Source organism: Nyctereutes procyonoides, unplaced genomic scaffold, assembly GCF_905146905.1.
Source record: "Nyctereutes procyonoides isolate TBG_1078 unplaced genomic scaffold, NYPRO_anot_genome, whole genome shotgun sequence".
NCBI classification, from domain to species: Eukaryota; Metazoa; Chordata; class Mammalia; order Carnivora; family Canidae; genus Nyctereutes; species Nyctereutes procyonoides.
In genome coordinates, this window is record NW_026575125.1 from 38,814,781 (window position 1) to 38,842,009 (window position 27,229).

The 27,229-nt window shown below is 39.8% G+C and overlaps 1 pseudogene; it reads right to left on the reverse strand.

The window, feature by feature from the left end:
• Window positions 1-14,038: 14,038 nt before the first annotated feature.
• LOC129517896 (40S ribosomal protein S16-like) lies at window positions 14,039-26,789 on the reverse strand (annotated as a pseudogene).
• Window positions 26,790-27,229: the final 440 nt, after the last annotated feature.

Here is a 27,229-nt window from a genome sequence, read left to right on the forward strand (position 1 = left end):
AACAAAAAAAGGGTGGTGGAAAGGCAGGTGGGTGGGGGGATGGGGTGACTGGGTGACGGGCACTGAGGGGGGCACTTGATGGGATGAGCACTGGGTGTTATTCCATATGTTGGCAAATTGAACACCAATAAAAAATAAATTTATTTAAAAAAAAGAAACAAGCAAGGGGTAGTGGAAGGGGAGGTGGGCGGGGGGATGGGGTGACTGGGCTTGATGGGTTGAGTACTGGGTCTTATACTATACATTGGTAAATTGAACTCCAATAAAACAAATATACAAAAAGAAGATTCTTGTGTATTGTTCTATGTGATTTTATTTATTTATTTATTTATTTATTTATTTATTTATTTATTTATTTACTTGAGAGAGAGAGAGGGGAAGAGAGAGCATGAGCAGGAGGGGCAGAGGGAGAGGAAAAGAATCCCAAGCAGACTCTGTGCTGAGGGTGAAGCCTGACACGGGACTTGATCCCACCACCTGAGATCATGACCTGAGCCAAAACCAAGAGTCAGATGCTTAACTGACTGCGCTGCCCAGGCTCCCCTCTTCTTCTGTATGTTTTTAATGCACATATCTCCATGTGTTTTTACAAAAATGGGATTATAATATGCACATGGCTGAGCTACTTACTTTTTATAATTAAAAAAATAAGTACTGGATATATCTCTATATCATTATAATAATTATATAGTATTCCATTTAATAAATATACTATAATTTGTCCATCCTCATGTTTATGGGTATTTTTTGCTTCTACTAATAGAGCTGCAATAAACATTTCTTATACACATACTTTAGCCTATGAATTGGACTTACTACAGGTTGAACTTAATGGATGCAAACAAAGGTTTTAAAAAAAGATAATCCATCTGAGTAGACAATTGTAGGTTAACAATTATTTTGCTTTCACACTTTAAAGCATAATCCACTGTCTTCTGGTTTTATTTTTGCTGTTGATAAATCTGTTGTCAATTCAATGGCTTTCCATTTTTTTGTGATCCTCTTTTTTCTTTCTAATTGCTTTTAAGATTTTTCTCTTTGTCTTTGGTGTTCTTCAGTTTTACTATAATAAGTCTAAGAATATATGTTTTTATTAATGTTCTCAGAGCTCATTGTAGTTCTTCAACCTAAAGATTCATGCATTTCACAAATTCTAGAAAATTCTCCACCATTATGTATTTGAAAATTACTTTTCCCTTATTCTTTCTGTTCTCTCCTTCAAAATACTCACTTAAATGCATGTTGAATTATCTCATATCATCCATTATTCTTGTCATCTCATATTTTCTGTCTCTATGTTTCTAAATGCTGAATTCTGTGAAATTTTTTTTAGATTTCTCTTCCAGTTCACTTGTTCTGCCTTCAAACTATCTAATCTCTTTACCCCATTTATTGAGTCTATAATTTCAATAACTGTATTTTTCTTTTCTAAAAGTATTTAGACTTTTAAAAATCTGTTTATTTTTCTATGTACTTTTGTTCCTTCTTCATATTTGTAATTCCATTTCATATTTCTTTCAATAGCTTAACTAGTAACTCTAATTGCCTTTCGAGAGGGGATTAAATGATGGTGAAAGAAGATTAGGAGACTTTTGAATGCATCTCTTTTGATGGCATTTCAGATCTATTGAACCAACTGATGAAATTAAACTTAGAGTGACTTTTAAAAAATATTTTAAAAAATTTATTTACTTGAGAGAGAGAGGTAGCGAGAGAAAGGGCACAAGCAGGCAGAGTGGCAGAGGCAGAGGGAGAGGGAGAAACAGAATCCCCGCTGAGCAGGGAGCCCAATGAGGGCTCTATCCCAGGGCTCCAGGATTATGACCTCAGCTAAAGGCAGATACCTAACCAACTGAGCCCCCCAGCCACCCCTTAAAGTGACTTTTTAAACATACTAATTTTATAGTTTGAATTTGACACATCTAATATCTGAAATTCAGGAAGGTTCAATTCTGTTGCTTTTTTTTTTCTGCTGACTCTATATTGGCTTGTTTTTTCAAGTGTTTTCTAACTTTATATTGGCTTCTACATGGATGAATTTCATGGAAATCCCAAGGAATCTTGTTTGAGGGCCAGATTCTTCCGGAGACAATTTCCATTGTCTTCTAGCAATCACCACAGCATGTTATGAAGCTGGACCACTTTAAATTAAATCCTTTAGATGTTTTATGTGATATATATATTTGAATTCTAAGCACATATGAAGGTAGGCTTATAGTACAAATTTTCAGGGGAAAACATTTTTTCCCCACCTAGAGGGGAAATTTTTTTAATTTAATTTAATGTAATTTAATTAATTTATTTATGAGAGACACAGAAAGAGAGGCAGAGACACAGGCAGAGGGAGAAGCAGGCTCCATGCAGGGAGCCTGATGTAGGACTTGATCCCAGGACTCAGGATCACGCCCTGAGCCAAAGGCAGATGCTCAACCTCTGAGTCACCCAGGCGTCCCCTAGAGGGGAAATTGAGACAGATTAGACTCATTTTCTCCCCTTGCTGAAAGTGGATTGCTTTTCTGGCTTGTCATTTGACTGTTTTTAGCGGGTCCTGACTTTGTGTGAGGTTGTGGTTCTAACACTCTCATTGTGTGAGCCCAGAGCTGGTATCTTGTGTCCCTGTGCAGGCATTAAAAACCAGAGTTCTATGTTCCTAATAATGGCAACTATGAGTGGCTATGGGCTTCCCTATCACTTTGGTTTCTGTTTTCTGTTCGTTTTTGACTCCTGGAGATTTCCTTTACTGACTAGGAAACTTGTATTTTATCCAGGATTTCTAGATGTCTTATTATGGAAAGCTTTATTGAACAATCCAGTTTCCAGTTTTTCATATAATATGAAGTAAACAAAACAAAACAAAGATCCTTAAATCTTCATAATAACTCTACAAATTAAACATTTATTATCCCCACTTTATGATTGTGGAAATTGAGGCTCAAGCAACATAAGGATCACATAGTTCTATCAAGTACTAGAGCCTGGATTTGAATCTGGTACTGTCTAGCACCAAAGCTCATAATTATGTAAACACTAAGCTATATTGCCTCTTACTATACTCTATTTTTTGTGTATTCTTTTCCTTTTTTAATTTTTTAAAAGATTTTATTTATTTATTCATGAGAGACACAGAGAGAGAGGCAGAAACACAGGCAGAGGGAGAAGCAGGCTCCATGCAGGGAGCCCAATGTGGGACTCGATCCCAGGACTGTAGTAGGATCATGCCCTGAACTGAAGGCAGACCTGAGCCGCGCAGGTGTCACTGTGTATTCTTTTCCTTTTGGAAGATGTTAATTATATCTATCATCAGAAAAAAATCAAATAGCTTTTAAAGGTACTGTAAGTTAAAAAATATATATTCCTTGCTTATAAAATGTATTCATTTATTAAACCAGATAACCTCTGTTATCAGTGCCCTGTAGGTAGGCCAAGGTCATCCGTTGTATCTGCCAATTACCATATGGGGAGAAGTGAGTATTTTCCAGTGCATAAATGATAAATAATATCTAAGTCAAGATATTATCATACCTTTCCTTCCCTTCACTTTCCTGTGCTTACCTTTTCCCTATAAGCCCATCATTTTCTACATTACTCTCTCCCCAGGCTGCTATTAGCTCTAAAGAGTAGTAATAAATAAGATTGGGTCCCTGCTACACTTTTGGCAAGCAGGAAAAAGTCTTCTTAGACACAGTAGATAGACCTTATCGGTCTAGGTTGTTGATTGGAAAAGCATGCTGGAGGACATGTAAGCCTTAATGAAGTCTGAGTAGATTACATCTATTGCTTCACCAGGATCAGCATGACATGGCACTCAGCAGGAAACAGAATCAGTCTGGCACACTGGCTCACCATGGACTCGTACTGCTAGCCACACACTGATTTTTGCTTTCTTAAGTGCTGGAAAATTGTTTGGTATGTAATTTGTTCTGACATTTCCCCAAGTATGTTGGTATCTATAATTACTTGGATTACCCCCCCTTTTTTTTTCTTTTCAAAACACACACATACACATGCACACAGAATTTGTCCTTTCTTGGGCTTTAGGGACACTCAGGCCCTAAAGTTGATTTAGTTGTTGAGGATGCAGTGGTAACCCTTTTAGACAAGTCTGTGATCTCGTAGACTAAACGGTCTAAAGTGGAAGTCAAACAAACAATTTCAGATAGGTATAAATGCTATGAAGTATTTAAAATAGGTGATAAATACAGAGCAACTGAATTGTGGGTGGAATGCTACTTTAGAGATTTTCAGGATTGGTGGCCAAGAAAGACTTCAGAATCTGGGCCATCACTCTTTCTGATGCCCTTTCTACTTTTCTGCAATAATTTTCCTTCTTCTTTCCAACCTCCAAATATTAGAATGTCCCAGAGATCATCTCTGGATTTCTTTTTGAATTTCGTTCAATGCCTGGATCCCATCCAGTTCCTTGATTTTAAATATTTTCTGTACTTTATCCTAAAATGAGCAAAGTATGTACAGAACACTAACATTTGTCTAAGAAGTGAGTAGTGTAGGGGCAGGCCGGGTTGCTCAGTGGTTTAGCGCTGCCTTCGGCCCAGGGCGTGATCCTGGAGTCCTGAGATCGAGTTCCACGTCAGGGTCCCTGCGGGGAGCCTGCTTCTCCATCTGCCTGTGTCTCTGCCTCTCTCTCTCTCTCTCTCTCTCTCTCTCTCTCTCCCTCACTCTCTCTCTCTGTCTCTCATGAATAAATAAATAAATAATTTTTTTAAAAAGGGAGAAGGGTAGAATACAAAACTATGTGTGTGTTGTTGAGAATTGTAAAGGTTCGACGATTTCATCAACAAGTTAGCTTGCCATAGTTTCATGGATTCTGGTAGAAAATACACGATTCTTGAGTCTTATAATTCCATCTCGTATTTCCTTTGACAATTTAACTAACTTGTGACTCTAATTGGCTTCAGAGAAGGGACTGAATGACTATGGAATAAAGTTGGAAGGAAGACTTTTGAATGCACTCTTTTGATGCCATTTCAGACCTACTGAACAAGTTGATAAAGCCAAACTTAAAACAACTTTTAAAATATATTTTTGTAGTTTGAATTTGACACATCTAATATCTGAAATTCAGGAGGGTCAAATGTCTTCAGACTCCTTCTTTCCTCATTACTTTTTCTGTTCCCACCCTGGACGATGCCCATCTTTGTTTCCTTTGGCAACAGTTTCCTATGTCCATTCTTTCATCCCTACAGGTGATTGCCTACACTACTACCAAAGTAATCCTTTTAAAGTAAGATCACGACCCTGTAAAATCAAGGCACCTCTTTGCTTAAAACTCCCTGATCACAAAGAAAAGACAAAAGAAATTATTACAGAAATAGCATGAATCAGACTATTGGCATTTGAACCAGGTCCTCAAGCTCCAATTCCTAAAGGGTGACATGAAGAGGATCATATGTAATGCTTTCTCATGCAGTGGGTTACATTACAGGAAAGGAACCCTGAGCTTAGGGAAGCTGAATATTTTATAACTGGCTGTAATCCTGCCCTATGCTCCCAGGGGAGATACTGTCTCTATCTTTCAAGGCTGTTAGCTCTATAAACATTCTTGAAAAGATAGACTAGAATAAAAGCAATCAGTGACTCTGTTCACAAGATGTGCACAAACATGAGAGAACCATGGAGAATTATTTCCCAATATGTATTTGTTCACATTTTTTAACAGAAGGATAAACAAAAGCATTTTTTAAAAATTACTGAAAGAGGGATGCCTGGGTGGCTCAATGGTTGAGCATCTGCCTCCGGCTCAGGGTGTGATCCCGGGGTCCTGGGATAGAGTCCTTCATCAGGCTCCCCACAGGGAGCCTATTCTCCCTCTGCCTATGTCTTTGCCTCTCTCTGTGTCTTTCATGAATAAATACATAAAATCTTTTTTAAAAATTACTGAAAGAGAAACAAAGACAACAGGGTGGGAAACACAAAGGTGGAAGCTAAACTTCTCTGAATATATCTTGTTATGTATATTTGATTTTGAAACTATCTAATTTATATAATTAGAAAACAAAATTAAATTTTCAAACAGCAATCCCGAAAAACCAAAAACTACATGAAACAAATGTATCAAATTGTCTATCAATTAGCAGAAAAATCACACAGAGAATAATTATTTCAAGTTACTTTTAAATACAGTACTTTGTCTGTATATCCCTAATGGGATATACTTTAAAAGCAAAAGGAAATCCAAAACCATCTTAACTCCTATCAGCAATCATGTTGATAATAATGTTGGGGGCAGCCCAGGTGGCTCAGCAGTTTAGCGCTGCCTTCAGCCCAGGGCCTGATCCTGGAGACCTGGGATCGAGTCCCACATCGGGCTCCCCGCATAGAGCCTGCTTCTCCCTCTGCCTGAGTCTCTGCCTCTCTCTCTCTGTCTCATGAATAAACAAATGAAATCTTTAAAAATAATAATAATAATAATGTTGGTGTTGGTATTCTGAGACTGTTTCATGTAATATGTTGATGAAATTGAGAACCAAAATTTTGGGCATGACAAAATAAATAGAGGTACAGATTGAATATCAAAGAGGTTAAGTAATTTAAATTAGAAGTACTAGGGCACCTGGGTGGCTAAGTGGTTGAGCATCCGCCTTTGGCTCAGGTTCTGATCCCAGGGTCCTGGGATCCCGTCCCACATTAGGCTCCCCCACAGGGAGCCTGCTTCTCCCTCTGCCTATGTCTCTGCCTCTCTCTGTGTGTCTCTCATGAATAAATAAAATCTTAAAAAAAAAACAACATTAAAAAGAAGGTAGATAAATAAGGCCCAACTGGATCTGGTCACTTCCAGGGACTGTTGCTGGAGTGTAGAGACTGGGTCATTCTTCCCCCTTGGAACACCTCTGACGGACAATTCTAGCTCTACAGAGCCCCAGAGGGCTGCCCGAGGCCTTTAATGGGTCTCATGACAACATCTTCTCCGCCCATGCCTGCTTGCTTGCCCAGCCTCCCACAGGTGTTGATGCCAAGGGCTCTCCTAACGAACAGCCTGTGTTCTAACCTTGGAGCAACTGCCTGGCATGGTAGCCACGCCCCCTCCGGCAGCACCTCTAACAAGCACCATTATAACAATTTGCCTGCAAAAAGCCAGATATAAACCCCCAACGTGTTCCAGGAAACAGCCAGTCATAGAAAACTCTGACCTTGACAATGAACAATTCTTCCTCTTTTGAAATATTTCCAAGCAGCTCCAACCAAGGATGCCAGATGGACCTGGCGGCCTATTGTGAAGTCTCGCACTTCCAAAAATCCCACCGCAATAGAACACTTTCCAATTAGACACTGTCTCAGTATTTCCTCTCTTGACTCTCGCAAAACATTCCAACACCCTGCAACTCAGGCTAAAACGGAAGTCAGAGCGGATGCGTTCCCTCGCGGGAAGTCCGTGAATGAAGAGCCTAGGTTACTTTTGTCTGGCACTTAGTTGACCTGGGATGATTTATCTACTTTTATGCTTATTGTCTGTCTCTTCACACAGGTCCCTGAGCCGAGGGGCTTTGTGGTGTCTCCTGCGTTCTTCAGGCCGCTGGAGCTGCGCAGCTCCTCACACCAGCTGCTCATTAACCAGGAGGCGGCTTGAAGGAAGGGACCGGCAGTTGCACGAGGCCCCCCGGGATCCAGGCCGCTCAAGCTCCCTGCTCAGCGGGGAGCCTGCTTCCCCCCCCCCTCTGCCCCCGGTCATGCTTCCTCTCTCTCTCTCTCTCTCTCAAATAAATAAATAAACTATTAAAAAAGAAAGAAAGAAGAAAGAAAGAAAGAAAGAGAGAGAGAGAGAGAGAAAGAAGAAAGAAAGAAAGAAAGAAAGAAAGAAAGAAAGAAAGAAAGAAAGAAAGAAAGAGAGAGAGAAAGAAAGAAAGAGAGAAAGGAAGGAAGGAAGGAAGGAAGGAAGGAAGGAAGGAAGGAAGGAAGGAAGGAAGGAAGAGACGTTTTGGGGCACCTCTTGGGTGGCTCAGTGGTTGAGCATCTGCCTTCAGCTCAGGTTATGATCCTGGGGTCCTGGGATAGGTCCGGCATCAGGCTCTGGAGCCTGCTTCTCCCTCTGCCTGTGCCTTTGCCTCTCTGCCTCTGTCTTTCATGAATACTAAATAAAATCTTACTAAATAAATAAACAAACAGAGGCCCAAATAACAAGGAAATAGGCAAAGATCTGGTGGAAGAGCACTTTGGGTATCAGGAATAGCAGGTACAATTCCAGAAAGATCTCTTTCCTTCTTGCCCTGGTCCCGGCTCTCTGTGACTGTAACTTAGTATTTGGGACAGTTAAAAGATTTTTGTTTGTGGGCGCCTGTGTGGCTCAGTGGTTAAGAGTCTGCCTTTGGCTCAGCGTGTGATCCCAGGTTCCTGGGATCCAGTCTTGCATCAGGCTCCCCACGGGGAGCCTGCTTCTCCCTCTGCCTATGTCTCTGCCTCTCTGTGTCTCTCATGAATAAATAAATAAAATCTTTAAAAATATTTTTTTTGTTTGTGTGGGGGATCCCCCTCATTTCTTCCTCTCTCCCAATCCAGGATCACTTGATTTTTATAAATTTAGCCAGAAGCTTGCACACCAATGTCTCTTAGGTTTCTACTGTTGAAGCCTTATCACGCCCAAGTTGATACCCTCCCATTATTTATATATTTTTTTATACTGGGAGGACGAGGTAGTTGAAAGGAACTTCACTTAAGGGTATGTTTACTATCTATTAGGAGTCTGTTTCATAATTACCCCAGGGAAGAGACCAGCATCTCTGGAGCTACGGGGCTACAGTGCTAAAGCACCAAGGGCAGAGAGGGAAGACTCTGATCAGAATCATCTGGGGAGCCTTTTCTGCATATGTGTGCCAGATGCTCCCCTTCCCTTCCACTCACACACATTCTATGTACAGCCTGACTGTATGTGTTTTGTTTTCTGCTTTTGTTTTTTAAAATACTTCGTCTTCTATTGAACTAAAATTTGCACATGGTTATGTAAAAATTGATAAAGGGAGATCTCACCTTTGGTTTGGTGGGGATCCCTGGGTGGCTCAGCGGTTCAGCGCCTGCCTTTGGTCCAGGGCAGGATCCTGGAGTCCCAGGATCAAGTCCCGTGTCGGGCTCCCTGCATGGAGCCTGCTTCTCCCTCTGCCTGTGTCTCTGCCTCTCTCTCTCTCTCTCTCTCTCTCTCTCTCTCTCTCTATATATATATATATATATATATATATATATATATATATATAATGAATAAATAAATAAAATCTTAAAAAAATGGAGTTTGGTGGCCAGAAGAAGGACCTCTTATGTCCTACCACTCGTGGTCAATTGCAGACCCTAACATGGAGATCTTACTTTGCATTCCCAGAAGGAAGAAGCCTATACTTTATTACCCTAGGAAGAGGAAAGAAGAATTTTTCCTTGTCCAGCAACAGCCCAGCCAATGAGAGACTTCCACAATTCAGCCAGTGAAAAGCCACTACCCTTCAAATTCCCCGTGTCCTCCAGTGGATTTTTTGTCTGTAACAGCTCCTTCCAACTGTTCCCTCTATGAAAGTTTTCTCTCCTTTGTTCTCTCAACTTGCCAATGGCAGTCCATACCCTGCACATTCCTAATTGCAATTTTCTGCCATTCCTGAATAGACCCATTTTTGCTGGTCAAATAACTAGACAGTTTTACTTTTAAGATGAACAGTTAAATCATCAAGTGCTCTAGAATGGCTCCTCTCGCCCTTCCCCTGGTGCTCTACTACATCTATTCCTCATTTGACTCTTTGCTTATCTTTTGAAGTTTATCTCTGTATCTTTAAATAATTTGTTCATACCGCAATTTCTTTTTTTATCACTTTAAGATATTACCTGTTCACTTAACCAGCATGACAGTTGAGAATTTAGCTCACACTCACACATACACACAACCCACCACTATCACCTCTTCCTCTCAAATATGGTTAGAATATATTTTTAGTTCCTTCATTGACTTTTTTTGTTTTTTCTTTTCATGTTGCAAGCTCTTTCTTTTCAAATGCCTAGTAATTTTGTAATCATATGTAAGAGTGAGGTAATAGAAAAAAGGATTAAGGACTGTGTATACTTGGATAGGTCTTGTTGACTGGCTGAATTTTACCCACTTATAGTGAGTACGCCATTGTCCAGGGGACCCCTACATGCTAGAAGTCATCGTCTTTGCCCTTAGGAGCTAATGCTGCTCCTGCCTTCAACTGCCCTGCTTCTCCCTAGACCATTTGTTAAATATATTTAAAGAGCAACCTGCCAATTTTGCATATTTTATTGGATTATTATTATTGCTGTTGTTATTGTTGTTCCTTTTGCTTAGATACTAGATAACTTGCTGCTGGATATCCTGCATGCAGGTATGAGAAGAGGATAGGGAAATGCTTCCTTAGCCAGAATCTGGTAGTTCCCCTGTTTTCATTTCTACTCTGCCCCTCGTGTCTCCCCAGCTCTCCAGGAGTGTTCCATCCTTGGCTGTAGCCTGTAGTGTACGTATTCTAGGTCAGGAGGCCCTCAGTCAAGAGCCTTTAATTGGCTTTCTTCTCCCTGAAACTTACTGGAATCCCTCAGGAGCAGATATTTCCTCCCCCTACCACATAGTACTACTGGCTGCCCATGATCTCCTTGTTATTGACTTATATATATATTTTTTTTTTCTGTTCTTTTATTATCATTTTAATGGGCTCTCAGGAGGGGTAGGAAATAAACAGTCTGCTCTGTTGAGCTGGAGGTTTACAACCTATTTTAACTTCAACATGCCTGTTTTGAAAGTCCTCCAAAGGTGATCCTGATCCCCCCCCCCCCGCTCCACACTCCCTTGGAGTCTCACTGTTGATATGAACCCAGCCTGGGCCTCCCACTCCTGTGATTCCCCAGTTCAATGAAAAGTACCCACACTTACCCCCTAGCTGGCCATAAAGCTGAGTTTCATCCAATTCCTTTTTTATTCTCCATCGGCAAGCTCTGTCATTTCTACCATGTAAAAGCACCTGATGTGCAAAAGGGGAAAATTAGGGGTCAAACGGACCAAAGCTGGGTTTTAAAAAAATTGTAATTAAAAGAAAAAAAAAACACATTAAAAGAATAGCACACCTGAAGCAGGACCAGTTAATTCCAGGAATCTGAGGATCACTCCAAAATTAGGAAATTTACTAAAATAATTCATTATACTAAGAGTTCAAACAAGCCAGGGCGGCTCAGTTGGTTAACTGTCCAACTCTTCATTTCAGTTCAGGTCATGATCTCAGGGTCACGAAACTGAAGCCCACACCCAGCTCCATGCTCCGAGGGAAGTCTGCTTGAGATTCTTCCTCTCCCTCTTCCTCTGCCCCTCTTACTACTCTCTCTCTCTCCCCTTAAATAAATAATTTTTTAATAAATAAATTTTTTTAAAAAGAGGTCAAACAAGTAAAATTAAATAATTTTCTTCATAATTGCTAAAGGGCATTTAATAAAATTTGACCTTTAGTCTTGTTTCTAAGATCTCTTTTTAAAATAGAAAGCAAAGATAAAACAGCATGATGAAAACATATTATGCCCAATGATGAAAAGGTTCTAGAGGTCGATAGTGGTGATGGTTGCATAGAAATGTGAATGTCCGTAATGCCACAGAGCTGTATACTTAAAAATGGTGAAAATGGGGGGGGGGTTGTCTGGGTGGCTCATTCAGTTGAACATCTGACTCTTGGTTTTGGCTTAGGTTATGATCTTAGGGTTGTGAGATCGAGCCCCACATCAGGCTCTGCACTCAGCAGGGAGTCTTTGAGATTTTCTCTCTCTCCCTTTGCCCCTCCCCCCTCAAACAAATAGAATCTTTTAAAAAGATGAAAATGGTAAATTTTATGTTATATATATTACTACTATATATTTTTAATATACATATTTTTATTAACTTTTTTATTTTAATTCCAGCTCAGTTAACATACAGTGTTCTATTAGTTTCAGGTGTACAATATAGTGATTCAACAATTCTATACATTACTCAGTGCTCATCACAATAAATGAACTCTTAATCCCCATCACCTATTTCACCCATCCCCCCCACCTCTCCTCTGTTAACCATCTGTTTCTGCTCTCTAGTTAAGAGTCTGGGGCAGGGATCCCTGGGTGGTGCAGCCGTTTGGCGCCTGCCTTTGGCCCAGGGCACGATCCTGGAGACCCGGGATTGAATCCCACATCGGGCTCCCGGTGCATGGAGACTGCTTCTCCCTCTGCCTATGTCTCTGCCTCTCTCTCTCTCTCTCTCTCTCTCTCTGTGACTATCATAAATAAATAAAAAAAAGAGTCTGGGGCAGCCTGGGTGGCTCAGCAGTTTAGCTGTCTTCAGCCCAGGGTGTGATCCTGGAGTCCAGGGATCCAGTCCCACATCAGGCTCCCTGCATGGAACCTGTTTCTCTCTTCTCTCTCTCTCTCTCTCTCATAAATTAATAAAATCTTAAAAAAAAGAGTCTGTCTGGGGGGGGCACCTGGCTGGTTTAGTCAGTTATGCATTTGCCTTCGGCTCAGGTCATGATCTCAGGGTCTTGGGATCTAGCCCTGCATCCTCCTCCCTGCTCAATGGGGAGCCTGCTTTTCCCTCTTTCTCTGCTGCTCCCTCTGCTTGTGCTCTCTCCCTCTATCAAAAAAATACAACCTTAAAAAAAAAGTCTGTTTTTTGGTTTGTCTCTTTTTTCTTTGTTTTGTTTCTTAAATTCCACATACGAATGAAATAATATGGTATTTGTCTTTCTCTGACTGGCTTATTTTGTTGAGCATTATATTTTCTAGATCCATCCATGTTGTTAAAAATGGCAAGATTTCATTCTTTTCTATAACTGAATAATATTCCATTGTATATATGTACACAACATCTTCTTTATTCATTTATCAATTGATGGACGCTTGTGCTGCTTCCATAATTTAGGATTAGAATAATGCTGCTATAGGAGTGTATGGGGCAACCCCGGTGGCTCAGCGATTTAGCGCCGCCTATAGCCCAGGGCGTGATCCTGGAGTCCGGGGATCGAGTCCCACATCAGGCTCCCTGCATGGAGCCTGCTTCTCCCTCTGCCTGTGTCTCTGCCTCTCTCTCTCTCTCCTCTCTGTGTATTCTCATGAATAAATAAATAAATAAAATCTTTTTTAAAAAAGGAGTGTATGAATTAATGTTTTTGTATTATAGTAGCATGATTACTGGATCATAGGGTAGTTATATTTTTTAAGATTAATTTATTTATTTTAGAGAGAGAGCGTGCATGAGCAGGGGGAGGGGCAGAGGGAGAGAATCTCAAACAGACTCCACTGATGGTGGAGCCCAATGCAGGGCTCGATCCTCCAACCCTGAGATCACAACCTGAGCCAAGATCAAGAATCAGATGCTTAACCAACTGAGCCACCCAGGTGCCCCATGGGTAGTCCTATTTTTAACTTTTTGAGGAATCTCCATACTGTTTCTCACAGTGGCTGCACCAGTTTGCGTTCATACCAACAGTGCAAGAGGGTTCCTTTTTCTCCACATCCCTGCCAACATTTGTTGTTTCTTGTGTTATTGATTTTAAGCATTCTGGTGAGTGTGAACTAATATCTCATTGTAGTTTTGATTTCCATTCCCCTGGTGATGAGTGATGTTGAGCACCTTTTCATGTGTTTGTTGGATATCTATAGTTCTTCTTTGGAGAAATATCTGTTCATGTCTTCTGCCCATTTTTAAATTGAATTGTTTTTTGGGTGTTGATTTGTAAAAGTTCTATATTTTTTTTCCTGTGACAATTGTTTATTATAAAGGTGAACCCTGGGGACACCTGAATGGCTCAGTCAGTTAAGTGTCTGCCTTCGGCTCAGGTCATGATCCCAGGGTCCTGGGATCAAGCCCCTAATTGGACACCCTGCTCAGCAGAAAGTCTGCTTCTCCCTCTCCCCACTGTTCATACTCTTTCTATTGCTCTCTGTCTCTCTCAAATAAATAAATGAAATCTTTAAAAAACAAATGAACCCTGATCCTCATGATGGACTTATCAGCAGGATTTCTGGTAGTGAGCATGGGCACTGGGACTGCTAAACTTTTTGGATTTACACTGCCAGGGATCAGCTATCAGCAGGGTCTGCTGGTTCTACTGGATGAGGATTTGTTAGATCTCATTTTTAGACGCTTCATCCACAGATTTCTGGTAATAGGCCACCAAGGCTTTGAAGATGGATTAGGAGATGGTGTAAATCTGGGCCACGTGGCCACCACTCCTCACTCGGACTCGGATATCCACCCTGGCAAATCCCTCCTTGCCCAGAAGCAGAACAGGTTCCAGTAGCTGGTATTGCAGTGAGTGTGACTCAGCCACCTCCAGGGATCACCCATTCACCTTGTTGTGGCCATTGCCCCATTTACTGTGGCTGTCTTGCCTCTGAAAAAGCTGCATAGACTGCAGAGAACCTTGGATGGTGTGGCTGCCAAGATAGATGAAAGCTCCTCACCCTGTGACACTGCACCCAGAAAAGGACTATATTTTAGATACTAACCCTTAATCAGTTATGTCATTTACAAATATCTTCTCCGATTCAGTATGATATCTTTCAATTTGTTGATTGTTTCCTTCACTGTGAAGAAGCTTTTTATTTTGATGTAGCCCCAAGTTTAATTTTGCTTTTGTTTCTCTTGCCTCAGGAGATGTATCTAGTTAGAAGTGTTTCTATCTGATGTCAGAGAAATTACTGCCTGTGTTCTCTTCTAGGATTTTTATATTTTGGGTGTCACATTTAGGTCTTTAATCCATTTTGAATTTATTTTTGAGTATGGTGTAAGGAAATGGTCCAGTTTCATTCTTTTCCATGTTGCTGTCCAGTTCTCCCCAATACCATTTGTTGAAGAAACCATCTTTTTCCCATTGGATGTTCTTTCCTGCTTTGTCAAAGATTAGTTGACCATATAAACATGAGTTTATTTCTGGGCTTTATATTTTATTCTGTTGATCTATATGCCTATTTTTGTGTCTGTACCATACCGTTTGATTACTACAGCTTTGTAATATAACTTGAAATTGGAATTGTGATGCCTCCACCTTGATTTTCTTTTTTTAAGATTTTATTTATTTATTCATGAGAGACACAGAGAGATAGAGGCAGAGACATAGACAGAGGGAGAAGAAGGTTCCCCGTGGGGAGCCCAATGAGGGACTTGATCCCAGGACTCTGAGATCACAACCTGAGCCAAAAGCAGACGCTTAAACACTGAGCCACCCAGGTGCTCCTTGCTTTTCTTTTTCAAGATTGTTTTGGCTATTCAGGGTATTCTGTGATTCCATGTAAATTTTAGGATTGTTTGTTCTAGTTCTGTGAACAATATTGTTGGTATTTTTATAGAGATTCCATTAAATCTGTAGTTTGCTTTGGGTAGTATGGACATTTTAACAATATTTGTTCTTCCAATCCCTGAGGATGAAACATCTTTCTACTTGTTTGTGTTATCTTCAATATCTTTCATCAATGTTTTATAGTTTTCAAAAACAGGTCTTTCACCTCCTTGGTTAAGTTTATCCCTAGGTATTTTATTAACCTTAGTGCAATTGCAAATAGGACCCCTTTCTTAACTTTTCTTGCTTCATTATTAGTATAAAACAGTGCCATGGATTTCTGTACATTGATTTTGTATCCTGCTACCTTACTAAATTCATTTATCAGTTCTAATAGTTTTTTGGTGGAGTCTTTAGGATTCTCTATATGTAGTATCACGTTGTCTACAAATAGTGAAAGTTTTACTTCTTCCTTACCAATTTGGATGCCTTTTATTCCTTCCTCTTGTCTGATTGCTGTAGTTAGGATTTCCAGTACTATGTTAAATAATATCGGTAAGAGTGACCATTCTTGTCTTGTTCCTGACTTTAGGGGAAATGCTCTCAATTGTTCACCATTGAGTATGATGTTATCTGCTGGTTTTTCATATATGGCCTTTATTTTTTTAAAGATTTTATTTATTTATTCATGAGAGAGAGAGTCAGAGACACAGGCAGAGGGAGAAGCAGTCTCCATGCAGGGAGCAGGATGTGGGACTCCATCCCAGGTCTCCAGTATCAACCCCCCAGCCGAAGGCGGTGCTAAACTGCTGAGCCACCTGGGATGCCCATTTATGGCCTTTAATATGTTGAATTATGTTCCCTCTAATCCTACTTTGTTGGGGGTTTTTATCATGAATGGATGTTATACTTTGTCAAATAATTTTCCTGCATCTATTGAAATGATCATATGGTTTTTATCACTTATTTTATTGATATAACATATCACCCTGATTGACTTGTGAATATTGAACCACCCTTGCATCCCAGAGATAAATCCTATTTGATCATGGTGAATGATTTTTTAAATGTGTCCTGGGGGGGGGGGCGGCGCCTGACTGGCTCAGTGGTAGAGCATCTGCCTTCGGGTCAGGTTGTGATCCTGGGGTCCTGGGATGGAGTCCCACATCAGGCTCCCATAGGGCGCCTGCTTATCCTTCCTCCTATATCTCTCCTCTCTCTGTGTGTCTCTCATGAATAAATTTAAAAAAAACTTTTTAAATGTATCCCTGGATTTGGTTTGCTAATATTTTGTTAAGGATTATTGCATCTGGGCAGCCCGGGTGGCTCAGTGGTTTAGCGCAGTCTTCCGCCCAGGGCATGATCCTGGAGACCCCGGATCGAGTCCCACATCAGGCTCCCTGCATGGAGGCTGCTTCTCCCTCTGCCCGTATCTCTGCCTCTCTCTCTCTCTCTGTCTGTCATGAATAAATAAATAAAATCCTTTTTTAAAAAAAGGATTATTGCATCTATGTTCATCAGAGATATTAGCTTGTAGTTCTCTTTCTGTAGTGCCTTTATCTGGCTTTGGTATCAGGGCAATGCTCGCCTCATAGAATGAACTTGGAGGTTTTCTTTCCTTTTCATTTTTTGCAAAATTTCAAAAAGAGTAGGTATTAACTCTTCTTTATATGTTTGGTAGAATCCACCTGTGAAGCTGTCTCGCCCTGGACTTTTGTTTGTTGGGAGTTTTTTGATTATGGATTCAATTTTATTGCTGGTAATCTGTCTATTCAAATTTTCTATTTCTTTCCAATTCAATTTTGGGAGGTTATATGTTTCTAGGAATTTATCCATATCTTCTATCCATTGTTGTCCAATTTGTTGGCATATAATTCTCGATAATGTACTCTTACAAACTTCTGTATTTCTGTGTTGTCAGTTGTTATTTTTCCCCTTTCATTTCTGAATTTATTGATTTGACCTCTATCTTATTTGATAAGTCTAGCTAAAGGTTTATCAATTTTGTTGATCTTTTCAAAGGACCAGCTCTGTTTCATGGATCTGTTCTATTGGTTTTTTGTTTTTTATTTTTTCTTTGCTCTAATCTTATTAATAATAATATAATCTTAGTAATATAATTATATAATATATTTAATAATAGTCTTATTATTAATAATAATATTAATCTTATTCTTTCCTTATACTGGTTTTCATTTTGTTGTTCATTTTCTAGTGCTTTTATTTTTTAAAAGATCTTATTAATGTATTTGAGAGGGGGAGGGGTAGAGAGAGAGGAAGTAGCAGACTCCCTGAAGAGCATAAAGTCCTATGTGGGGCTCAATCCCAGGACCCCAAGATCATGACCTGAATTAAAGTCAGACACTTAACCAACTGAGCCACCCAGATGCCCCTGTAGTACCTTTAGATGTAACGTTAGGTTATTTATTTGAGATTTCTCTTACTCCTTGAGGTGGGCCTGTATTGCTAGTAACTTCCCTTTTATTTTTTTCTCAGAATTAATATTTATCTATTGATTTTCATGTTATTTTTTCCTACTTAACTTCCTTTTTAGAACAGCTTTTGCTGCATCCCAAAGGTTTTGGATCATTGTGTTTTCATTTTCATTTTTAATCCATTTATTTTTTTATTTTGTTTTTGATTTTTCAGTTGTCCCTTTCATTGTTTACTAACATGTCATTTAACTGCCATGTATTTGTGATCTTCCCAGGTTTTTTCTTGTTGATTTCATATTTCATAGCATTGTGGTCAGAAAAGATGCATGATATGACTTTGATCTTTTGGAATTTGTTGAGGTTTCTTTTGTGGCCTACTATGTGATCTATTCTGAAAAATGTTCCATGTGCACTTGAAAAGAATATGTGTTCTGCTGTTTTAGGATGAAGTGTTCTGAGTATATCTGTTGGATCTATCTGGTCTACTGTGTCATTCAAAGCCTTTATTTCTTTGTTGATTTTCTGTTTAGATGATCTGTCCATGGATATAAGTGGGGTGTTAATATCCCCAACTATTATTGTATTACTATTGATTATTCCCTTTATGTTTGTTATTAACTGCTTTATGTATTTGGGTGCTCCCATGTTGGGTTCATAAATTTACAATTGGTATATCTTCTTGTTGTTTGTACCATTTATGATTATATAGTATCCCTCTTTGTCCCTTGTTATAGCCTTTGTTTCAAAGTCTATTTTGCTCTATATATGTATTGGTATTCTGGCTTTCTTTTCACTTCTATTTACAAGATAACTGTTTTTCCATCCCTTCACTTTCAGTCTGCATGTGTCAGGGTCTGAAATGAGTCTCTTATAGGCAGCATATAAATGAGCCTTGTTTTTTTTATATACATTCTATCATTCTATGTCTTTTGATTGGAACATTTCGTCCATTTATATTCCAACTAATTATTGATATGTGTGTATTTGTTGCCATTTTGAGATTTTTTTGTTTTTTTTTAAAGATTTCTTTATTTATTTATTCATGAGAGACACAGAGAGAGAGAGAGTCAGAGACACAGGCAAAGGGAGAAGCAGGCTCCCCACAAGGAACCCGATACAGGACTCAATCCTGGACCCCAGATCACTCCCTGAGCCAAAGGCAGATGCTCAACCACTGAGCCACCCAAGCATCCCTTTATTGCCATTTTGTTGTTTGTATTATGGTTGCATTTGTAGTTCCTCTCTGTTTTCTTTTTTTTTGTCCCCCCCCCCCTCTGTTCTTTTCTTCTCATGTTATCTTCTTTCATGATTACTTGGCTTTATTTAGCGAAACACTTGAATTCCTTAGTCTTTACTTTTTGTGTATTTATTGTTCTTTGATTAGTGGTTACTAATCAGCTTATATGTAACATCTTCCGCATATAATATTAAGCTATGGCCACTTAATTTTGGACTCATTCTTACTCCTTTGTCCTCCATGTTTCAGAAATTTAGTGTCATATTTTACATCCTTGTATTTTGTGTTTCTCTTGACTGATTTTTACAGATATATTTACTTTTTTGCTTTTGTGTTTCCTATGTCTCTTACCTATGGTTTTTGTTTGCCACACAAAGAACCCCCTTTAATATTTTTCATAGGGCTGACTTAATGCTTATGAATTCTTTTAACAGTTGTATGTCTGAGAACCTCTTAATCTCTCCTTCTATTCAGAATGATAGCCTCGCTGGATAGCATATACTTGACTGCAGATTTTTCCTTTTCGGCACTTTGAATATATTGTTAATCTCTTCTGGCCTGCAAAGTTTCTGCTGAAAAACAAGCTGATGGACTTATGGGGTTTATTTTATATGTGATTGTCTTCTTTTTTCTTGAAATCTTTAAAATTATTTCTTTGTCACTATTTGTTGCCATTTTAATTATTAGGTGTCTTGGTGTGGACCTCCTTGGGTTAATTTTGTTGGGGATCTCTGTGCCTCCTGAATCTTGATCTCTGTTTCTCTCCCCAGGTTCAGGAAGTTTTCAGCTATTATTTCTTCACATACATTTTCAGCACCCCCCCTTCTCTCTCTTCTCCTTCTGGGATCCCTATAATGTGAATGTTATTATGCTTGATTCAATCACTGTGCTATCTGAGTATATTCTCATTATGTAGTATTTGTTTGTCTATCACCTGTTCAGCTTTATAACTTCCCATTACTCTATCCTCCAGGTCACTGATAGATTCCTCTGCTTCTGGTAGCCTACTATTTATTCCATCTATTATATTTTTAATTTCATGTATTGAGTTCTTCATCCCTGATGTTATTTTTTATCTCTTTATCAAAGATCTCACTGATGTCCCCCACATTTTTCTGAAGTCCAGTGAGTATCTTTATGATCATTACTTTAAATTCTCCTTCAGGCATAATACTTATTTCCATTTTTGCTTAGATTTCTGGCCAAAGCCTTGTCTTGTTCATTCATTTGGGACATATTCATCTGTCTTCTCATTTTGTCTACCTCTTTTGTCTCTTTCTCTGTGTTAGGAAAATCAGCTACATCTCCTGCTTTTGAAAATAGTGCTTTGGGGCAGCCCCGGTGGCCCAGCGGTTTCATGCTGCCTTCAGCCCAGGGCATGACCCTGGAGACCTGAGATCAAGTCCCATGTCGGGCTCCCTGCATGGAACCTGCTTCTCCCTCTGCTTGTGTCTCTGCCTCTCTCTCTCTCTCTCTCTGTGCCTCTCATGAATAAATAAATAAAATATTTTTTAAAAAATAGTGCTTTGAGCACCTGGGTGGCTCAGTGGTTGAGCAGTTGCCTTTGGCTCAGCTCATGATCCTGAGTTCCTGGAATTGAGCCCCACACCAGGCTCCCCATGGGGAGCCTGCTTCTCCCTCTGCCTATATGGCTGCCTGCCTCTCTCTGTGTGTGTCTCTCATGAATAAATAAATAAAATATTTTTAAAAAAGAAAGTAATGGCTTTATGGAGAACAGGTCCTGTAGTGCCCTGCAGTGCAGTGTCCCCCATTCACCTGGCATTTCAGAAGAGTCTCCTATATTTGTTGCTTACACCTTGCTGTTGTGTCTGAATTGCTTTTTCTTTCAGCCCGGACAAGTGCACTAACTGTCTGTTATGGGCTGTGCTTGCTCTCTGTGGTGTTAGTGAGACACAATCAGGCCAACTCGGAGGGGCTGGACCACAGGAGGCCCTGGGGGTGGGGAGGTGGTGTTAGCAAAATTTTCACCGAGATGCTAATCCTAGGTTGGTTCCCATGAAGCATGGTGGGCGTGGCAGCCAGGGGATTAGCACGAGGCAGAGGTGGCCAAGAATATGGAGCATGAGCATGCATGGCACACGTGTGAGGCATTAACAAAATTTGTGCTGAGCCCAGGGCTGAGGCCATCAGGCTTGTAATGGGCAAGTCTTCAGGAGAATGCAAGGGCAGAGTGCACTGCTGGCAGGTTAGGTAGCAAGTGTCTGTGCAGTGATGCTTCCCAGGTGGCTCTGTGCTTCCGTTGGGGGGTGGGGGAGGAAAGTTGTGACTGCCAGTTCCTTTGTTCCCAGAGAACATGCTCCAAGATCAGCATAAACAGATTTTCTTCCCATTTGCCCCCAACGTTGTGCAAACTGTTGCTTCTATGTTGCCTCTCCATGGGTTGTTGTCTCTTTAAGGGCAGGGACCCAGCTATCACTTGCCCTCCTGGCTGGCCCAGTGCTAAGCCAGCTGACTTTTAAATCTCTAGGCTCCAAGTCCTGTTGGTTGTACAAACTCAGGGAATTCAGCCCCTCTAGTTTTCAAAGCAGATGTTAGGGGTAATTGTCTTCCAATGTGGGCTCCAGTGTGGTGAGGAACCATTTCTTTCCCCTAACCATGCCTACAGCTTCCTCCCTCCTAAGGCAGCTCCTGACCACCAATTCTGCCCTTCCTAAACTCTCAAATTCAGCTTCTTTTAGTTGTGGGGTTTGTTTTGCCAGACTTCTGATCACCTTCCAGCTTATTTACAAGGCTGTAAGTGGTATCTAGTTGTAAATGTGAGATGGGTGAGCTTAGGGTCCTCCTATTCCACCATCTTCCCAAGCTCCTTCTGTCAACATACATATTTTTCATATATAGATTCTAAAGTCAGCATATGCTTAATGGGAACACAGTGAAAGCATTCTCATCTGAGACTGGAATAAATAACAAAGTTCACTATCATTATTTTTATTTAACCTTAATCTGGAAATACTAACTAATGTGATTAGGCAAAAGAAATAAGTTAAAGGTATAAAGCTGGAAATGAGAAGGTAAAATTATCACTATTATTTGGCACAACTGTAAACCTAAAGATAAATCTAAAAATCAACTGAAAAATCAGTATAAAAAATAAGATAATTCAATAAAATTTACAGATAAAAATTAAATAGAAATACATGTAAATTAATATATAGCCTTCATATACACAAGCAGAAGAGCTGGTGAAAGAAAAGATTCCCATTTACAAAAACCAGTGAAAAGATAAAATATCTGGGAATATACTTAAAGTATTTGCCTGATCTACATGAAAAACATTTAAATGTTCCCATGAGACACAAGAAAAACTTTCTAAAATGGAAAGGAATGATGTATTTTTGGATAGGAAGCATCAGTGTCATAGAAATGGTTCATTTTCCCTAAATGAAACTATTGGTTTAACAGGAGCCCAACTAAAAAATATCAATAGAATTTCTCCTGGGAATAGATAAACTATTTCTAGAGTCCTTGTGGGCAAAAAAAAAAAAAAAAAAAAAAAAAAGAATCAAGAGTAAACAATCACTGTTTTTCAAAGAAGATAGCTAACAAGAAACTAGATTTACAAAATATTAAAATGTATCACAAAGCTCTGACAATTAAGACCATGTGATAATAATGCATGAATAGACAGATCACTTCAACAGAAGGTCCAGAAATGAGACAGTTACCACAGAAAAATAGTATATGATGATAGAAGTGGCATGTTGAAACAGTGTGGAAATGCTGAGTTATTCAACAAATAACACTGCAACTACTGGCAAGCATGGGGTGGTTCCATACCTCTCACCTATTACAAATAGAGTCAAGATTTAAATGTAAAAAACATGGAATTATAAACATACTAGAAGCACTCTTTCATTAAGTGCCAAATAGCCTAAGCTGACCTAAAACTCAGAGCCATAAAATAAATTATTGGTATCAATTACAAAAAATGAAATATTTCTGGATGGCAAACAGTACCATAACCAGAGTCAAGAGACAAACAACAAACCAGGAAAAGTGATTGCGATTCAAATGACATTTATAAAATCAAAAAATAAAATACCATTGGCCTAAAAGAAAAACTGGTGGAGGCTATGAGCAGGCAGCTCACAGAGAATGAAATACAAATGCCTCTTAAATGTGGGGAAGGATGCTCAAACTTGCTCATAATAAGATAAATAAATAATTAAACACCCAGAAACTCTTCACTTATCACATTCCCACGCTCCAAAAAATTTGATAATCCAGTAATTGGCAAAGATGTGGGGGAAAGGCTCTCTCAAACTTTGCTAGTTGGGGCTATAAATTGGCAGGACATCTTAGAGGAGCAAGTGACAGTGTCTGTTAAAGTTACAAATGCACCCAGAAATTCCACTTCCAGGAATTTATCCTCCAGATACACTGACACACGGTTACCAGATGCAGCGCTGTCTGTAACAGCAAAAGTTTGGAAACAACCTAAGTGTCCATCACTAGCAAAGAGGTTAAATCAATTATGGTGCATGCGTCCAATAGAATTGTATGGAGTCATCAAAATGAGTGAAGTATCTGCTTAAATATTAACAGGGAGTGATTTCCAAGATACACTGTAAAAAAAAAAAAGCAAGGTACAGAACATCATATACAAAGCAATATCATTAGTGGAAATGTATTTGCTTGCATATGAAAAAAATCTCTAGAAGAGTACATAAGAAGCTGATACAATGTGTTGCTTCTAGGGAGAGGTTCTAAGTGGCTGGGTAGATGGGAAACTTTTACTCCATTTCTTTTTGTACCTTTCGAATTTTAAATCCTGTCGATGTTCTATCTATTTTAGTAAAATAAAGTATATCTTCAATCTGCCTATTTCTCGGTATCTCCATTGCCACTTCTGTTTTCTTAATGACTTAGTGACTCAAATGGCTCCTCTTACTAGGAACTGCCCCTAACTGTTCCAAGTAGTTTACTATCTCCCCACCATGTTCTTTCCCTCTGCTACTGTCAGTGATAAGAGCTCTGAAAGTAATGAACATTTTGACATTATGTTCTGTTTGTTCTGTTCATTTTGTTCTATTCATTTATTTACTTATAACTCATCACCTGATTCCCTGCCCCACCATGGTAGGAAATTCTTTTTTTTTTTAAGATTTTATTTATGTATTTATTTATTTATTTGAGAGAGGAAGAGAGAGAGCAGGGGGAGGAACAGAAGAAGAGAGAAAGAGAGAATCTCAAGCAGACTCCTTGCTGTTTCCAGCCCAGGCCCCCTGCCAGAGTCTCTTCCTGCATCACTCCATGCAGGGTTCGATCTCACGACCCAGATATATCTGGCCTGAGCTGAAATCAAGAGTCAGACACTTAACTGACTGAGCCACAGGTGGTAACCCCATGGCAGGAAATTCTAACTGGTTGATTCGTCTCTGTAAACCTAGCACTTAGGCCTGCATCTGACACAATCAGCATTTGTCAAATGATTGAAAATTTACAAAGAATGAGACTATGTCACATTGATATTCTTCTCAGCAAGGTGGATCAAGACAGACATTATTGCCCATGTTCTCCAGATGAGGAAATTAAGGCTCAGAAAGGACTTGTCTGAGGCCAAACAGCTGGGAAAGTGGCAACGCTGAGATTGCTACTCCCACTCCAAGGCTCTTTACACCAGCCAGTCTCTCTTGGCCAGAAGCTAGAGCTCCACTCCCACCCCAAGGTACTCTGGGTAAATTTCCAGGCTACTACTATCCAATTCTTAACAGGGACCCCCTAGGTTGATTTTAAAAAGCTTATCAACCTTTTTAGATTGCATGGAGAATTTTGCATGTGGGTTTGTTTCTCTGAGGAAAAGATCCAAGGTTTTCATCAGCTTCTCACAGGATCTGGGGACATGCCTTCACCATGTGAGTTCCTATGTCAAAGACTCATCTGTTATGGCTTCAGAAGGTGTTCATCTTGGGTAAATACCTAGGATTGTCAAGGAATCTGAAGTGCCAGCTTTGGAATCACTAGTCTAAGCCATAACAGAAATGTATTTATGCTGCCACAAAAACAGAATGGACAGACTCTGTACACCTCGCCTTCCCCCTGCCCCACCTCAACACACCCCCACTCTCACTCCCTGATTTGAGATAGAAAACATATCCCTTTGTTCAGTACCTTCTGAAGCCACTACACATAAAAAAAGCAACCCCCAAAACATGTAAGACATTTTACATCTTTGTCCTACGTAATAACTTAGCCTACCAGAAAGTTTAACATGGGTCCTGTGGACCAGTTCAAAATCCTGTTAGGAGACTTGAGTCCTGTAATTTATTTATCCAGGACAACTTCTTTATCTGCTTCTGGGCTTTTGTGAGGAACAAATTAGCAATTGCTCAATAGATTGTGAAGTAGGGTGAAGGTAGTTTCTACCCCTGAAAGAAATATCTATCAGACAATAGTGGATCTTCCATAGTGCCCACCCCACAAAGCACCCCCTCCACCTTAGGCAGAGGACCAAGGCTGATTTCATTTCTCTTCCTGCCTCATCAATACCCTCTTCTTGACAAAAGCACCCCTAAGTGCTGCTTTGGAAAAAAGACAGTCTTGGGATAGAAATGACCTAGCTAGAGTGCCTATTTTCTATAAAGCTTTGGGCAAGTCATATGTTCTGACTGAAACCCAGTTTTCTCATCCATAAAATAGGAGTAATACTCCAATTTTAGATTAGTGCCAGGCCCTTAAGCATTCAGTAATGGTGGTTATTATTGTAATTGGGTGCTGTTCCCAGCCCAGGCCCTCTGCCAGAGTTTCTTCTGTGGAGCAGCCTGGAACTGCAAATAAACAGACCCGGGAACATGTAAATGGGATCATACAGTATGTAATCTTTTGTGTACGGCTTCTTTCATTCAGCACAATGTTTTGAAATTCATCTATGTCTTGGGTATATTAGCAGTGGATATTTTCCCTTGTACAAATATATCACAGTTTATTTAGCCATTCTGTTGATGAACACCTAGGCTGTTTCCAGTTTTTGCCTATTATGAATGCAGGTGCTTAGAATATTTCAGTACAAGTCTTTGTATGAACACGAGCTTTCATTTTTCTTGGGTAAATACCTAGGAGTGCAATTGCTAGGTCATAGGAAAGGTGCATCTTTAAATTTAAAGAACTGCCAAATCTTTTTCTAAAGTGGGTGCACCATTTCCCACTCCCATCAATAATATATGAGAGTTCCAATTGCTCCACAACCTTACCAGCTGGAAGCAAGGTTTGTTCTAATCTGACAATAGTATAGAGGGAAAGACTTGCTGAAGCAAGAACTCCCTTCCCTCTTGATGTCAACTTCCCTGCTGAATTTTTAAGGCCTTACATGGTTCTCTGGAAAGTTTTCTTCAATCTCTTATAGGTTTTGAAGACAAATAAAGTCTATGCAGGGAGGAACTAATCTGAATGAATTTGGATTTGTTGAAGTTAAACAGAAGGTGCGTGAAAAACGTAGACTAAGTAGCCTCCCAGATATCATGAGAATCACTAAGACTCAGGTTACTTGATTGATCTCTTCCAAATCAAATTCCCTGAGTAAATGCTCAAGTGCTATCTGTTCACATAACCCAAGAGTGACCAGATGTCTAGATACCGCACCTCATCTGTAAACTAAATCCTATTTGAAGAAGCCAGTTTCAGGCTTAGTAAATTTAAAGGAGGAATAGAAATTCCCATTACCAACAAGCTTACCTTTGGAAAGACCTTCCAAACCTCACAGAATTTTGTAGGAGGAGGGGCCCTCATATCCACCTAGCCCAGTGGATCTCAAACTCTGATGTACCTGAGAAGCAGGTCGACTTGGCAGATTGGTAGGACCCAGAGACTCACTCTGTAGGCCAGGACACAAGGATTTTTAATTTTATCAAGCTCCTACCTGATGCCCATGGCAGTTGTCTGAAGATCTCGCGTCACAGTTTGGGGAAAACTAATTTAATCTAACCATTCTTCCCCTGTGAAAAACCAATTTATGACAGAACAGTTAAAAGCCACCATCACCACAACAAAAAAGAAAACCAATTTCCTTTATCTGACTATTCTTGGAATTTCTTAAGTCCAACTACTGGGGAGGAGAAAAAAAATTCTAGTACATTTAAAAATCTATTTGCAAAGCTCCTCCCCTTGTATATGTTCTCATTCCCAAGTTGTTAATGTTTGCTATTTTCCAAATATCAGGCAAGGGTTAATTTCCAAGAGGCACGGTGCAGGTGCCAGAAAGAGTCTGGCACACAGTGTGTAGCAGGAGAGCAGGCGCTGGGGCCTGCACAGAAGCCTTCTGGAATGTGGTCCTGCCTCAAGATTTACTGAAGGGAGAACTCTCTTCCTTC